This window comes from Myotis daubentonii, chromosome 2, assembly GCF_963259705.1.
Source record: "Myotis daubentonii chromosome 2, mMyoDau2.1, whole genome shotgun sequence".
Taxonomy (NCBI): Eukaryota; Metazoa; Chordata; class Mammalia; order Chiroptera; family Vespertilionidae; genus Myotis; species Myotis daubentonii.
Window position 1 is genome coordinate 55,007,401 of NC_081841.1, and position 16,090 is coordinate 55,023,490.

Sequence of the window (16,090 nt, forward strand, 5' to 3'; positions counted from 1 at the left end):
TGTATAAAATTCACTTTACTTAATCCTCATAAAGGTGTATGAAGAAGTCTCAGATATCAAAGGTTGAACAGCTTTTCTAAGGTCTCACAAACAGGACACCACCCTAACTGCAGTCATTCTGGGTTTGCTTTGTTTGGTTTCCTCTTTTAGATATTAGGGGGTCCACATAGGATTTCTCTGTGGGGGAGAATCTCTCAATAAAAACAACAAGGAGAGCTTGCCTCAAGCAATTAGCAGTCACCACCTTCAGGGTCATCACTTTTGACTTTGTGAACTTGGGTCTCTCCATAGCTATAAGTTAATTCCCTAGTTCATCAATCTATATATATGAAACCCTTAGTGACCGGTCAACCATTTGACTGGTTGACCACTTGACCAGTCGCTATGATGTGCACTGACCACCAGGGAGCAGACACTCAATGCAGGAGCTGCCCCCTGGTGGTCAGAGCGCTCCCACAGCAGGAGTGCTGCTCAGCTGACCTACAGGCGCCAGATGCTGGGCTCATGGCTAGCAAGCGCCACAGCGGCGGCACAAGCCTCTTCAACCTCCCCAGCAGCGTGCTACCAGGATGAGCAGGAGTGGTGCAATGTCTGGCCTGGGTTCAGGCTCCTTCCTGGCTGCCTGCCACTTCACGCACTACTACATCCCCCGGGGGGTTCTGGATTACCAGAGGGTGCAGGCCAGGCTGAAGGACCCCACTGGTGCATGAATTCGTGCACCGGGCCTCTAGTGTATTTATATTTCTTTTAGCACTGCCTAACCAACTCCTCTGTATTCTTCCAAAAGATTCATTCTGATAGCGCTAGCCATTTATTCAAAGAAGAAGAAAGAAGAGAGGAATCATTTAATTGTCCAAATGGAGCTTAAAAGGACTCAAGGTGAAAGAACATTTACTGGCTTATGCTCTGTCCTCCTACCTCCTCCTACCTGCCACACTCAAAATAGTAAATCAGTGGAAGGGGAGTCATTGTCCTCTACTGCTTTGTCCCTGTATTCCCTGGAGCTGTCATAACACCTTCACTATCATAGCTACACTGTTAACTGTTGGAGTAAAGGGAAAGAAATAAAAGAAAAAAATAAGGAGACTGCCAGCTTCCAGACATTTAAAAACAAAATCATTAGTGAGGCATTTAACAATTTAGGCAGTGAAATAGCTATTTCTGAAGAGAATAACCAGAACATAAAATACTTTCCTAGGACCATAAAATTGCTTTGAAAGCCTCTGTTTGTTACAGACAAAACCTATCCAGAGAAAAAGAATTCCTGATCTAAATTCTTTTACTTCAGGTCTAACCCAAGATTATTTTTTTCCAAAGAGCAACAACAGTTGGAATTATGAAACTTTGTTAACTCTGGGCACCTGTCCTTTTGTCCACTGCCTGTGCCTTTTAGGGGGAATTAAATCATTTAATTATGCTTTTGACACAGGGAAATCACAAAGAGGGTAGCAGAGATAATTTGTCCTTTGGTCAGAGCTGCTGTGAGGTGATGAAAAGATGCTGAAACGGTCACGAGAAAGAATTGAAAAAGCCATATCAGAGTTTATTTACCTAGTTAGTCTGCACCTCCAAAATGTTGAATGGGTTGCTGTCAGTGAGCCCAGGCTTGCCTGTTGTCTTTAATTCCCACAGCGAATGAACTTCACCTAAATCACAAGACCTCTTTAGCTTACAAGAATAAACCTTTTGATGGTTAAGAGAATTTAAAAGGAAGGCAGGAAGGCAGGAGGGCAGGAAGGGAGATAGAAAAAAGTGAAAGAAAGAAAGAAAGAAAGAAAGAAAGAAAGAAAGAAAGAAAGAAAGAAAGAGAGGAATATTGACGTCCACACTTTATATTCTGCCATTTGCTAATGGTATGGCATTGGAAAATTTAATCCCTCTTTTTGGTCTCAGTTTCTCAATCAGGACACTCTAGCTTAGAGTAGTGTCAGAATCTCACTAATTGAGATGGTAGATGGAGGCCTCAACTTGAGTTTCAACATCCTCTGTGATATGAATCTACTCTATATTCTTCCCACATGTTTGAAACTTCATCACACTCATATAAGCTAATTTCTCCTCTACCCCCGAAAATGCTTATATATATATATATATATATTTTTATTAATCTTAGGTTTTTCTCATGTTCTTCACTCCTTCCCCCACTCCTGTCCTTCAACTTTGGCAGACTTAACCTGCAAAACTCAGCTCTTAAACAACTTTCTCAGTTTGTAGTGTCAGGCCTGGTTTGCAGAGCCTACAATAATCACTTTTCACTGAGTTTTTTGTTTTTTGGGTTTTTTTTTTGCTTGATTTTCTTCTTCATTGTTATCACTAAAATACTTACATTTTATTTGTTAAGCTAATTTATTGTTTACTCCTCTGATTAGGACATAAGTTCCATGAGGACAGAGATTTTTGTCTGGATTATTCACTGTTATGTCCCTAATGTCTAAAACAGAATCTAACTCATACCAGTTGCTTAATAAATACTTATTCTCTAAATGAGTGAATAATTTTAGTAGGTGATTATTCCCCAAAGGAGCCCAGCATCTTATAGAATTATCATAGATACATGAAGGGAGATCAGCTTCAAAACTGTGGACAATAAGCTTGTAATTATGTGTTTACTAAGCATGCAAAATGTTTTGGGCTACAAGTTAGAGAAAAAGATGAATGTGAGGATTATTCTATGACTTGTTTCTACTCTTGAAGTTCCTATAATTGTGAACAGAAGTTGTTATTTTCTTAACTATTTTGATTTGTTTCTCTGTCCTATGCAGAAAAGTTTTACTTAATGTAAACACCTAAAGGAAAATTCCTTTGGAAAGAGAACCCTCAATGCTTAAGAGTTCCAAAGAAAGGTTTACAAGTAAATACTATAGTTAGGACAACAAGAAGGCTGGGCAACTTAAGGACTCTACTGCCTATTGAGAATGACAGAATTTTCTAAGCAATTTGGGTGAGAATTGAATAATTTCTTCTCTTGAAAAAAGCAACAATGGTCTTAAGTCTGAAATAAAATATGCAAGGTATATCTATGCTAATCTTTTCAACTGTGGCAAACTGGGCATGGGACCAGGGAATTTAATTAGCTAATTTTCCTCAATTTCTGCCACACTTGGGTTGTAGAGACCTGTTCATGGGGGTGACATATGGAAACACTCTAAGTGCAGTGATATTATGAGACAGGGAGAAATAGAATTGTCTCGTTAGTGGTAACAGCAGGAAGCAGTACTACTGGGAGATAAGAAAGGGGGTATTCTTTGTGGGAATCTGGAGGAAGCAGCAAACGATTATCAGACAAGTACATCAGCAGTGAGAGTGTTAGAAAGAAATGAAACATGGGGCTGCACACACTATTAAGATGGCACCTTTGAAGGCCTTGTGGCCCCTTGTAATAGAGAGAGGGGAATGGAGATATTTTCTCCAAACAGGTCATACAAAAACATACACCTATATATACAATGGAGTTTGGTGCAGTGTGAAGAGCACTGACTAGGAATCAGGAAACTTGGGTATCCTTTCAATCATTGTGTGCAATTAATTGACTTCTGGCAAGTCAATTAGATCTTCTTTTTCATTCTGGAATGTAAAGCTATTTTTAATTAAAGTATAGTTGACATCCAATATTATATTTGTTTCAGGTGTATTACATAGTGATTTGGCATTTATATACCTTACAATGTGATCACCACGAAAAGTCCAGTATCCACCTGTCATCATACAAAATTATTGTGATATTATTGACTGAATTCCCTCTGCTGTACTTCACATCTCTGTGACTTATGTTATAACTATAAAATTTTCCTCTTAATCTCTTTTACGTTTTTGCCTATCCCCCCACTCTCTAGCAACTATCAGTTTTTCTGTATCTATATTTTGTTTATTCAGTTGTTTAGTTTTTTAGATTTCACATTATAAATAAAATGATACAGTATTTGTCTTTCTCTGACTTATTTCACATAGTATAATAACCTCTAGGTATATCCATATTGTTGCAGTGGCAAGATTCATTCTTTGTCATGGCTGAATAATATTCCACTACGTGTACATACATACAATTATTCTTTGTCCATTCATCTACTAATGAACACCTATGTTGCTTCCATATTATGGCTATTGTAAATAATGCTTCAGTGAACATAAGGGTGCTTATATCTTTTTAAATTAGTTTTTGTTTTTCTTTAGATAAACACCCAGAAGTAGAATTGGTGGGTCCTTCTTTGTCTCTTGTTATAACCTTTATTTTAGTCTGTTTTGTCTGGTATAAGTATTGCTATCTCAGCTTTTTTTAAATTTCCATTTTCATGAAATATCTTTTTCCATCCCTTTACTTTCAGTTTGTGTGTGTCTTTCAACCTGATATGAGTCTTATATAGGCAGCATATGTAAGGGTCTTGTTTTTTATCCATTCAGTTAGCCTATGTTTTTCGAATGGAGCACTTAGTCCATTCTTTTTTTATTGCTTAAAGTATTACAAAGGGTATTACATATGTGTCCTTCTCTCCCCCCCCCCCCCCGCCCTTGGCAGTCCCCTAGCCTCCCCTATCCCCCAGTGTCTTATGTCCATTGGTTATGCTTATATGAAGTAATTATTGATAGATAGGTACTTATTACAATTTTAGTTGTTTCCATATTATATTTATAAGTGGTTGGTCTACTACCTTTTCTATATGTTTGCCTTTACTTGTGAGATTTTTTTTTCTTTCATATATTTTCTTATTTCTAGTTTCAGCCTTTTCTTTTCCACTTAAAGAATTCCCTTTAACATTTCTTGTAATGCCAGTTTAGTAATGATAAATTCCTTTAGTTTTTGCTAGTCTGAGAAAATCTTGATCTCTTCTTCAATTCTGAATGATAACTTTGCTGGTATTCCTGATTATAAGTTGTTCCCTTTCATTATGTTAAATACATCAGGCTACTCCCATCTGGCTTGCAAAGTTTCTGTTGAAAAGTCAGCTGATAGTCTTATGGGCATTCCCTTAAAATGTAACTAGTTGTTATTCTCTTGCTGCTTTTAAGATCCTTTTTTTATCTTTAACTTTTAACAATTTAATTATAATGTGTCTTGGTATGGATCTCTTTGGGTTTATCTTGTTTGGGATTCTCTGTGCTTCCTGAACTTGGATGTCTGATTCTATCTCCAGGTTGGGAAAGTTTTGGGCCATTATTTCTTTAAATAGTTTTTTCAATCCATTTCTCTCTCTCTTCTCCTTCTTGGACCCATATGATTCAAATGTTAGAACATTTAATGCTGTCCCAGAGGTCCCATATACTATCTTTATCCTTTTAAATTCTTTCTTTTTGATCTTTCAATTGGGTGATTCCCAGTATCCTGTATTCCTAATTGTTGATCCATACTTCTGGTTTGGCTGATCTGCTGTTGATTCTATCCAGTATATTTTTCATTTCAGTTGTTACATTCTTCAGTTCTGATAGGTCCTTTTTAAAAAAATAATTTTTAACTCTTTGTTGAAGTTATCACTTGAGTTTATACACTTGTCTGCAAAATTTGGTGGGCATCTTTATTACTACTACTTTGAACTCTTTCTCTGGTATACAGCTTTCCTCAGTTTCATTTAGTTCTCTTTTTCTGGGCTTTGTATTTTTTTTTCCCTTTTGTTTGGAACATATTCTTTTCTCTCCTCACTTTGACTGTTTGTTTTATGTATTAGGTAGGTTAGCTACATCACCTGGTTTTGAAAGTGTGGTCTTATTTAGAAGGTGTCCTGAGGGACTCAGTGGTGGAATCCCCCTTGTCACCAGAGCCAGGTGCTCCAGAGATGCTCCTTGAATGGATTAGTGTGACTTCCTATTTTGGTTGGGCCACAGCTTCTATGGACACACTGTCAGGGGAGGCTGGTCCCTGGCCTGCTAGCTGTGAGGTCTGGTCACTACTGTTATGGACACACTTGCCGGGAGCCGGTCCATCCTTGCTGTTTCAAGGGACCTGGCATATATGGCATATGGTTCTTAATATGTTTGCTCACCTTCTTGGCACTGTGTTTTAACCAAGGTCACCTCTCCGAGAAAGGTTGAATCCCCAGGTAGGGATTTTCCCCTGAAGTTAGGGAGGGAATAAAACCCCTCAACTAAGTGCCAGGCGGGTAATTAATCCCTTTAACTACGAACAATCATGCTTAAACTACATAATCTTTTCTCCCTGGAATGGAGATAAGAAACGCCCTAACCTTTGTAATAGAGATTGATGGGATTGAGTCAACTGGTATAAATACAGATGTAACAAGACAGCAAGACACAGAACTCAGAACTCAGAACTTAGAACACACAACTTAGGAGTCAGAATTCAGAAGACAGAGATTCAGAACTCAGAACACAGAACTAAGGACACAGGGCTTGGAAGACAGGACCAAGAGAGACAGAGCCTAGGCACAGAACCTACACAGAACGTTCTCTAGAGACAGAAGAACTTCGCTGGCGAGAGCATGCCGGAAGATCCTGGACAGGGACTGGCCTCGGAGCCTGGAGGCGGAGCCTGGCGAGAGAGCATGGCAGGGATCCTGGACTGAACCTGACTGCGGAGATTGGCAAGAGAACCTGACCAGGACCTGGCCACAGAACCTGGCTGGAGATCCGAAGCAGAGCCTCTCTGGAGATCAAGACCAGAACTTGGCTGGAGATCCTGGCTAGGCTGCTGATCAACTGAACGCTGTCTCCGTGTCATTCCTTCTTCGCCGACTCCGTCCACACCTTTGGGGACCCCTGGACCTGCTGGGGTTGGACCCCGGCACACACTGGTATGCAGGGCAAGCCTTCTGTGTGGCTGGCTGTGAGGTCCAGACATGCTAGTGCAGATATACTGCTGTTGTGCTGGTGCCCACTGAGGCTACCCATTGGGTGTGGCAGGGAAGGAACTGCTTTGGAGAGATGACAGCCTGGATAAGTCCTCAGGGAAATGTCAGTGTGAGGTGAATAGTGCTAGCAAGTTTAATGGAGAGTATCAGAAATGTTGCCGGCTAGTGTCAGACCAGTTAGGTGGAAGGAGAATAAAAAAAAGAGGAAATAGTGGCCCCTTTTGACTGAGGAGAAAGTTTCAACAGATCCTTGTTCCAGCACACACCCTAAAATTGGCCAATATATCACATTCATGCATAAACTAGGTGCTTTTCAAACTGCTCTTTCTGTGCCAGGACTCAGAAAGAGCACAACTTGGGTTTCCTACCGCCTTTGGCTCTCCCAGATGTAAGCCCTGCTGGTTTTCAAAGCCATATGCTATGGGGGATCCTCTTCCTGGTGAGGTTCCCCATGCTAGTGCTCAGACCCTTCACTCTTTGGGGACAACCTCTGGAGTTGTGCTATCCCTTCCACTGGTCAGTCACCACATGGGTCCTGACTAGACAGTCTCTATCCCTCCTACCTGTCTCAATGCGGCTTTTTCTTTATGTCCATAGTTGTAGAAAACCTGTCCTGCTGGTCTTCAGGTCATTTTCAGAGATAGCTATTCTATATGTAATTATAGTTTTGGTGTCAATGAGAGGAGGTGAGCTCGGGATCTTCCTACTCTGCCATCCAGAACTTGAAGCCAAGAGCTTTACTCTTGTTTGCCAATTTTGCTTGTCTGTGAAATGTTCCTTGCAATTGGTGCACTGCCGCTGCAACAAACATGTCTCTGGATGGGGTTGCTGAATCATTCTATTCGTGCATTGGTTTTAGCTTCTAAAGAATAAATTGGTGGGCCCAGCATGCGTGGCTCAGCAGTTGAGCAACCCAGGAATTGAGAGGTCACTGGTTCAATTCCCGGCCAGGGCACATGCTTGAGTGCAGCCTTGATTCCCATTGGGAGGCTTGCAGGAGGCAGTGGATTGACGATGTCTCTCTCATTGATGTTTCTATGTCTCTATCTTGCTCCCTTCCTCTCTAAACATCAATAAAAACATACTTAAAAAGTAAATTAAGTTGGTGGGACTTGAAGTTTTGTAAGTTTGCCACCAATACCAATGTTTATGAATTTATTCTAGTTGAATTTGAAATATTTGTAGGAATGATACCTATAAAAAAGTGCATTTGTATAGTTTCCCCCATAAGAATTAAAAAATAGTCCAATAGCCCCTGAATTTACTTTCCATTTGGCAACTTTCCTTTAAAATGAACACTAACTTATGGGGTTTCTGGATTTCCAACTTTCACTGACCCAGGAAAGTGGTGAGCCTGATGAGGGAGGCTAAGAAGGAATTCAAACATGTGTGATTCAGTCAGGTGTTGCTCACTGACCTCCAGTACTTAAACTTTTCTGCTTTAGCTTATATAGCTTCATCCATCTTTCTCTCTTTCCAAACAAATTCTGTCTACCCTTTGAAGTCCTACTCAAGCCATCTGCTTTCAATTATCTATTTCTAACAACTAGCACACATCCTATACAATAAAAGCCTAATAGGGTGGCCCCAGCCAGTGGCAGCATTGGCAGGCAGCTGGGGAAAGGGAGGTCCTGGCCAGCAGCGGCAGCCACTAGGGACCCTACCCATGCACGAATTTCATGCACTGGGCCTCTAGTATTATAATAAACAAGAGATAAGTGGTTACCTTTTTCTTCATTATCCACCTCTTCTTATGGTCTGTTCCCTAAATCTTATTTTAGGGCATCTCACAGTCTTTGCAACAAAAGGAGCTCAGGAAATGCTATACCTACATATGAACAAGAATCACACTGGTGCTGAAAATTATTCTTATATTTCATTGGACAGGTATTCCTGATTTTCCCTATGGTCTCAACTCCTAATGTATATATTTTGTATACCTTGTAGTAAAGAGGAAAAAGGCTGGGGGCATAGTCAAGTCAATCCTTGGTTAATGTAATATAATGGTCACACTAGTGTGACTGAATTTATAAGCTTAAAGTATCAAATTTTCCTATCTTAAAAATGTTTCCTAGAATTCCCCATTCTAAGTTTTCATTTCTTGGTCAAAATTTCTTTCTACAATCGTCTCAATGCTGGTTTATGTTATAATGATATATTTAATCTATTTTCTATGAGGTTGGAAATCTGAAGCTTGTGATATCTTTTCTCTGATATTCCCAATAACCACCCCCTGCAAAAGAAAACAACAAAAGTCTACACTGCTTCTCTAGCTACTTGCCTGAATCACCCCAAAGTCTTACTATTGTCCACTGCTATTATTATCAGCCCTTTGTCCTTTCCTCTTCCTTACATTTCTTGAAAGGCTCACTCCCCAAATATTTCTCCACAATCTGTCAAGTGTTCGGAAATATGATCACAACCAAGCAGAATAGGAGAGAATTCTCTGTTCTAAGGATGTTATATTAAAAAGCAGGATTTGTAGCAGACAGGGTTGAAGTTAAACAAGAGGAAAAAAAAACTCTAGTGGTTTAATATTAGGGAGTGGTTTAAGAGCTTGGAAATGAATATCGAACAAAAATCATAACCAGAAGTGGTAATATCAGTAGCAGAGAAAACAATTATGGATATTATTATTACTACACTGAGAACATCACATACTTCTAGTCTTTGTTTTCTCAAGAATGTAGCCAGAGTTTCTCTACATATTAACAAGGGTAAGTCAAGCAAAAGGTACTCATAATAACTCATAACACATAATAAGATGTATTGAGTACCTTATCTTTATTCATAAAATCTCCCCACGAACTATCTCACTTAATCTTGACAATCACATTTGAGCTAATAATTTTTATCTGAAGCTCGAAAAGATATGTGACTTGTCCAAGGTCATATATTTAGGATCGTATAGTGTTGAGAATTAAATTCAGGTTGGTCTGACTTGAGATACAATCTTTCCACTAACAATATAATAATAATAATAATAATAATAATAATAATAATAATAACAACAACAACAAAACCCTAAGATCACTATTTAGGTGTCAGTGGTAAATGCATTTTGCATAAAGGAAAGGACAAACTATTTTAGTAATATCTCCATTTCATGTTACACAAACTCTTCATTCTACAGCTTTGTATAGAAGAGGCAGCATAAACCAAAAGTAATTTATACTTGGGTTTGTGACAGTCTTGATGAGTGAGGTGTTCCTTTGTTTGGTTAATAGCATAATATCCCTTTTTGACGCCAACTAGATAATTATGAAGCAATTTTGCCTTCCTCAGCCTTATGGAGTAGATTAACAGCAAGGGCCCAACTAGGTTCTAGTTGAGAGGAGACATTTTTGTGGCATTCAGAGCATTTAACAGTGATGATGGGATGGCATAGATCAATCAGAGTTGACACCAGTCACTGCCCTGGGGCTGAGTCAGGGCTGGTGTGGCACTGAGTTTTTGCTGCCAGTCTCAGAATCTTGTGGGAAGGGCTGGGATAGCAAGGATTGGTCATGGACACTCAGAGGGCCTGGAACAATGAGCATTTGTCATAATTTGGTGTGGACATATTTTAATATTTAACAACTAGTATGGGCCTACCAATTTGAACCTGTCAAATATGTATCAGCTATGTGTACAGTTATCTCATCATGGGAATATTTTCAAAAGGCCCAGGAAAAACCTCGGCCAGGTGGCTCAGTTGGTTGGAGCATCATCCCACACACTGAAAGGTTGCAGGTTTGATTTCCAGTCAGGACATATACCTAGGTTGTGTGTTCAATTCCTGGTGGGGGCACATATGGGAGGCAACAAATCATTGTTCCCTCTCTCACATAGATGTTTCTCTCTCTCCCTCCCTCTTTCTCTCCCTCTTTCTCTCTCTCTATAAAAAAAAATCAATAAACATATGTTTAGATTAGGATTAAAAAAAGGCTCAGAAGTGATGGTCAACCCTTGAGAAGGAAAACCATAAAAAGAGTATGAGCCATGGAATCAGAATAAGTTTTGTTTGGAATCACAGTTCTGTCTACCTACTGCATGTATCCTTGGTAAAATTACTTATCCCCTCTAAACCTAACTTTCTTCATATGTAAAAAAGATAATGTATGAAATGTTGGTTTACTGGGGGGTAAAATTGAATAATATACAGGGTGGGGCAGCTGTTTGTATAGAAAATAATATAATAGTTAATAAATAATAATATAAGAATACACTCTGTTTTGCATACTCACAACTGTAAGCCTACTTTTCCCACTCCAGTATATTAAGTCCCTGATGTATAAAGGAGGTGCTTAATAGATGGTAGCTGTTATTATTATTAATCTTCCCTTAGCCTAAACCATTTACTAAGGTTGGAACATTTTAAGGCATAAGAAAGTAAGGAAAGAGTAGGCAGCAGGATACACTATGGGTGCACAATCCAGATGGTAAGAAAGGGATGCTGCTGTTAAGCACGGATGAAAAGTATGCAATGACCGGGTCCTTCATTCTTACTTAATGTCCAAAGGAAGATCATCTAATCCTTGTCACTCATTTTTCAGTTGAGGAAACTAAAAGAGAAAGAAAAAGAGATATATAGAGAGAGATTACGAGAGAGGCTTATCTGAAGTCATGTAGAATATTAATGGTTATAAATGGGACTTACAAGTTCTGAGTTCCAGGTGCATGCTTTCTTCCTCTATATCAATAGCCTTCCTCCTGCCATTCTTGGTTTCTAAGACCCTGCCCCAGGTTTTTGTTTATCACTCTGGGCCTCCTCCCAGGGACATGTATCAGACAGATCTCACTTTTCTTCTGTCTGTATTGTTCCTACACCGCAAGCAGTGTCTGTGAATTGGGACTGAGAATGAAAACAAGCGTGGGAGGGGAGAAAAAGGAAACGGAGTTTCCATGATGGGCCCATAAGACTTTCTGCGTCTTATCCACATTCACAACCAACACACACATCACCACCGTGGCAAAGGGCTGTCAGAAATCCCAGCACAGCCAACATTTCGGTTTGTGGATGGAACAAACTCTACCTCAAGCCAGATTGACTACCCCCCATTCTATATACCCCAACTGCAACATCCTCTTACATGCTTCATAGATAGGAAATATTTTTCTAATTTCAAATCCTCTTTCATGCCACTGCAGTTTGTAAGATCATCAGAACAAAATTTACCGAGAATAGCATTTGAGTATTCTGGAACTTTCAGGGTCTAAGAGAGCAGTTCAATCTATTTCAGGGAAAAAATGAGATGTTACTTGGCATTTTTCTTACTTCTACTTCCACAAGGTGGATGAGTTTTATAAAAGGCTTGCAAACTGCTACAGGAAATATTACAGTTGTACGTTTGGAAGAAAGTAATCCTGTGCTCTCAGTGTTGGGAAACATGAAATTTTATTCATCTGCATAGATTTTAAAGACATCAAGAATAAGATAACAAGTGTTGGAGAGGTTGTGGGGAAAAAGGAACCCTCTTACACTGCTGGTGGGAATGTAAACTGGTACAGCCACTATAGAACACATACAGAAGCTCTTCAAAAAATTAAGAATATAGTTACCATATGACCCAGCAACCCCTTTTCTGGGTACCTACTCACAAAATTAGAAGACATTTGTTTGCAAATATATATGCAGCCCTATGTTCAGTGCAGTATTATTTATGGTCATCAAGACATATCCTTCAATAGTTGATTGGATAAAGAAGATGTGATATATATACAAAGGAATACGAACTACTCAGCCATAGGAAAAAATGAAATACTGCCATTTGCAACAACATGGATGAATCTTGAGAATACCATGTTAAGGGAAATAAGTCAGACAGAAAAAATTATGAACCATATGATTTCACTCAATGTGCGATATAAAATTGAAAGCAAAAAATAAACATTTTATATTGTGTGCCCACCACCCAACATCAAACCAAAAAAAACAAACAAACAAATCTCATAGACACAGACAACAGTGAGGTGGTTACCAGAGGAAAGGGGATGGGGAGTAGTAAAGGGTAAAGGGAGTCTAATATGTGGTGGCAGAGGATGGTTTGATGTTGGGTGGTGGGCACACAATATAATATACAGATTATGTATCATAAAAGTGTACACTTGAAACCTATATTATCTTATTAGCCAATGTCACTCCAATAAATTTAATTAACTCCCCCTAATACTAAAAAAAAGAAACATCAGTCCATTTGGACTGGTTAACAGGCAGCTTAGTCTAGAGCAGCAGTTCTCAACCTGTGGGTTGCGACCCCTTTGGGGGTCAAACGACCCTTTCATAGGTGTCGCTTAAGACCATCGGAAAACACATATATAATTACGTATTGTTTTTGTGATTAGCACTATGCTTTAATTATGTTCAATTTGTAACAATGAAAACACATCCTGCATATCAGATATTTACATTACAATTCATAACAGTAGCAAAATTACAGTTATGAAGTAGCAACGAAAATAATTTTATGATTGGGGGTCACCACAACATGAGGAACTGTATTAAAGGGTTGCCACATTAGGAAGGTTGAGAACCACTGGTCTAGAGACAAGGGAGAATGAGCAGATTTATTGATCATTGCATTCTGTGAATTCATATATTGAATTCTTCAGTCCTATTTCCTTGGTAATGAAGCTCTTTCCCTCATGCATTAATTTTTATTCTTCCCTCTTTTCCCCAACAATATCTGAAATGTCTCTTTTCCTTAAAATCTGTGTTTAAGCTTTTCTGCATTAGGCCTGGACATGGCTAGGGCACGGAGTACAGTGGGTATCAGGATACCCACTTTGGTCTTGTCCTTCAAGTGGCAAAGAGTTGTTAGTTATCAAATGGAAATAAATGTCTGATCTTTTTCCTTTACTGCAGCTCAGAGTGGACCTTGTGAGTCACGATCTGAGCTGGGACAGAACTTTCTCTCTATTTTCTATTAGAATAAGAATCATAAATCTGAAACTAAAAATGACTGTTGGGTCTCTATGGCCACTGCCTAATGCTTCCTCACTGGATTCCATCTAACATTCAGAGGGCCAAAGGAGTTGTGAGCAAGTGTTCTTAGGATTGTTGTAAAAAGCTTCTAAATGCCCTGGAGTGCCCGTGAATAAGAAATCATTTGTTAGATCTCTTTCTGTCCCCTATGTTGTATCTTTAGCTTGTTATCTCTGATAATATGTAGAAATAGAGAATACACTCTTCCTAGTAATACTTCATATTACAGGAAAATCCCACCAGATCTTTTTCTCTAATCACTCAAGCCTAACATGGTTAAGTCTGAAGTTTGAACACACAAGTTGAAAGCTTCTGACCTCCAACCTCCGACCTCCTGTCCTCGGCACTGCCATGTACTACCTGGAATGTCCCTGGGCCTCTCTACCCAAGGCCATTGGTGGTAGATGGAGTCACTGTTCCTTCCCTGGGGATCTCTTCCAAATCCTCGTGGTCTTATCAGATCACTCCTGTGGGGCTCTTTTATCTTGTCCTTGTTCTGTTTTGGGGACCTACCCCTTCTCTTCCACACACTGGGGAGCTCAGTAGCACAGCAAGGGCATGGGGGAAACCCCAGCGTAGTGGATCTTTCCACTCTTCTACCCTCCCCAAAACTCATGTAGGTGGTGACATGCTCAGCCTGGATACTACTAAGACAAGGATATTGGGGAAGTACAGAATCCACCCTTCTCCGCCCGGGATTATGTGGGCCATTAAGTAGTCAATATATTCATTGACCCATCTCTGACATGTACAGCTGAAAGCCAACCCTGACGGGTAGTTATCTATCTTGAGCCGTCCAGTTAATTTGGTCTGGTGCTGTCCAATTGTGTAACTTCCTGGGTAACCCCAGTGTACCTTGCTTTAGTTTATCTCCTCAACAGCTTTGTTCCATGATTTCTGAAGACAGTTCATACCCACAAAAAACAAAATTGATTTAGTCAGAGTTATGGATGCTGGAATGGGACCTGAAATGAAGCTAAGAAACTTTTCACCTGGAGAATCTTTCAAAGTTAGAATCACATTGAATTTACAGCCAAAGTGAGTACAGCAAGACACAGAGATAAACGTCTCAGGTGAGAAAGGTGAAACATTCCGAAATATTAATTCAGGCCATCAAAGGAACCCATGCTTTGTGACCCCAGAAAGAGTACCTCTCTAGTAACGGGAAGGAAAAAAAGAGTGTAAAGGACTCCCTGTTCCAAGAGGCACAATGATGAGTTTTTTAAAGGTTGGAGTCAGGGGTGCGGGAGATTTTCTCCTGACTTTCCTCGTTTCTTCACAGCCTGGTGTTTCTTTGACCTGTTTTCTGCTGTCTCCCAGCATCATCCTACATCAGCATAGTCTTAAATAAAGTGGAAATTGCACTCACCTGTTTGCTGGTAGAGAGCAGAATTTGAGGCAAAGCAGTCATGAAAGCTGGGCCAACCCTTTCCCAGGCATGGGGATCGCAGTGAGGACAGTGAGAAAGTATCATATTGCATATTGCACTTTTCTCTCTGTCCTCATTAAACGGCAGTTGCAAGCTTGAAAGGGGAAGCGGAAATGAGAAAACACACAGGCACATATACACACAAATGCACAGTCCCCGCCTCCTACCCCAGCCACATCCTTTGCTCTAGCTCAGGAGGCTGACTGAAGAGCAAAGTATCAGACAAAGTATTGAGCTCGCCACTAGTGAGCCCTTCTCCTCAGAGGGCTGCCTTGGTGCCCCTCAAACGGCAGATCTTTTCCTATTAAGGGAAAGGTACAGCCCCTTTAATGATGTGCGCACAGGAAAGTCTTCCTACCACATCACTAGAATCCCACTGCTGCAGATAAAGCTTTCTGTGCCCAGGAGGGGAGGTGTCTGAAAATGACACTAGATCTCTCTCTCTCTGGAAAATTCTCTCACATTTATCTCAGAGAAGATGCGTGCAGCCCTATCACACACTTGAGAGGGCGCTTTGCCCAAATGGATGTTTTCATAACTCTTTCACACTTTGGTGAATTTCCCAGAAGCTTGTTTTCAAATACTGCATACCGTCACAAGCCACTTTTTTTCTGGGTTGACTTCTTAGCACTTTGTTTTTATGTTCAAATGACTTCAAAGTTTTTCTCTTAACAAACACACGATTGCCTTCTCCTTTAAAATTTGGATTTAAAAAAAAATCCATCATACCCTGGAGATGTCTTCAGTTTATTGGCTTTCAAGTCAAAGAAGCCTTATTAAACTCCAAAACGTTCCCCCCAGTCCTCAGTCACTTCCACCCTGACTAATTCAGCAGGACTGACTGTCTTTCTCCCCATTTCTCCAATATCTGCTAGTGGGATTTCTTCTTTGTTTGATATT

The 16,090-nt window shown here is 39.9% G+C and overlaps 1 protein-coding gene across 3 annotated transcripts in view; it reads right to left on the bottom strand.

Moving 5' to 3' along the window:
* The window catches only part of TESPA1 (thymocyte expressed, positive selection associated 1), a 41,323-nt gene extending 26,037 nt beyond the window's left edge, over positions 1-15,286 (bottom strand). Inside the window, exon 1 of one of the 3 annotated variants that reach the window (XM_059683153.1) lies at positions 15,131-15,286. The gene's annotated coding sequence lies outside the window, so the exon portion shown is untranslated. Of the gene's footprint in view, positions 1-11,285; positions 11,329-11,436; positions 11,583-15,130 lie in introns of those variants that run through there. The other 2 variants (XM_059683154.1, XM_059683155.1) reach the window with 2 other exon arrangements.
* Positions 15,287-16,090: the final 804 nt, after the last annotated feature.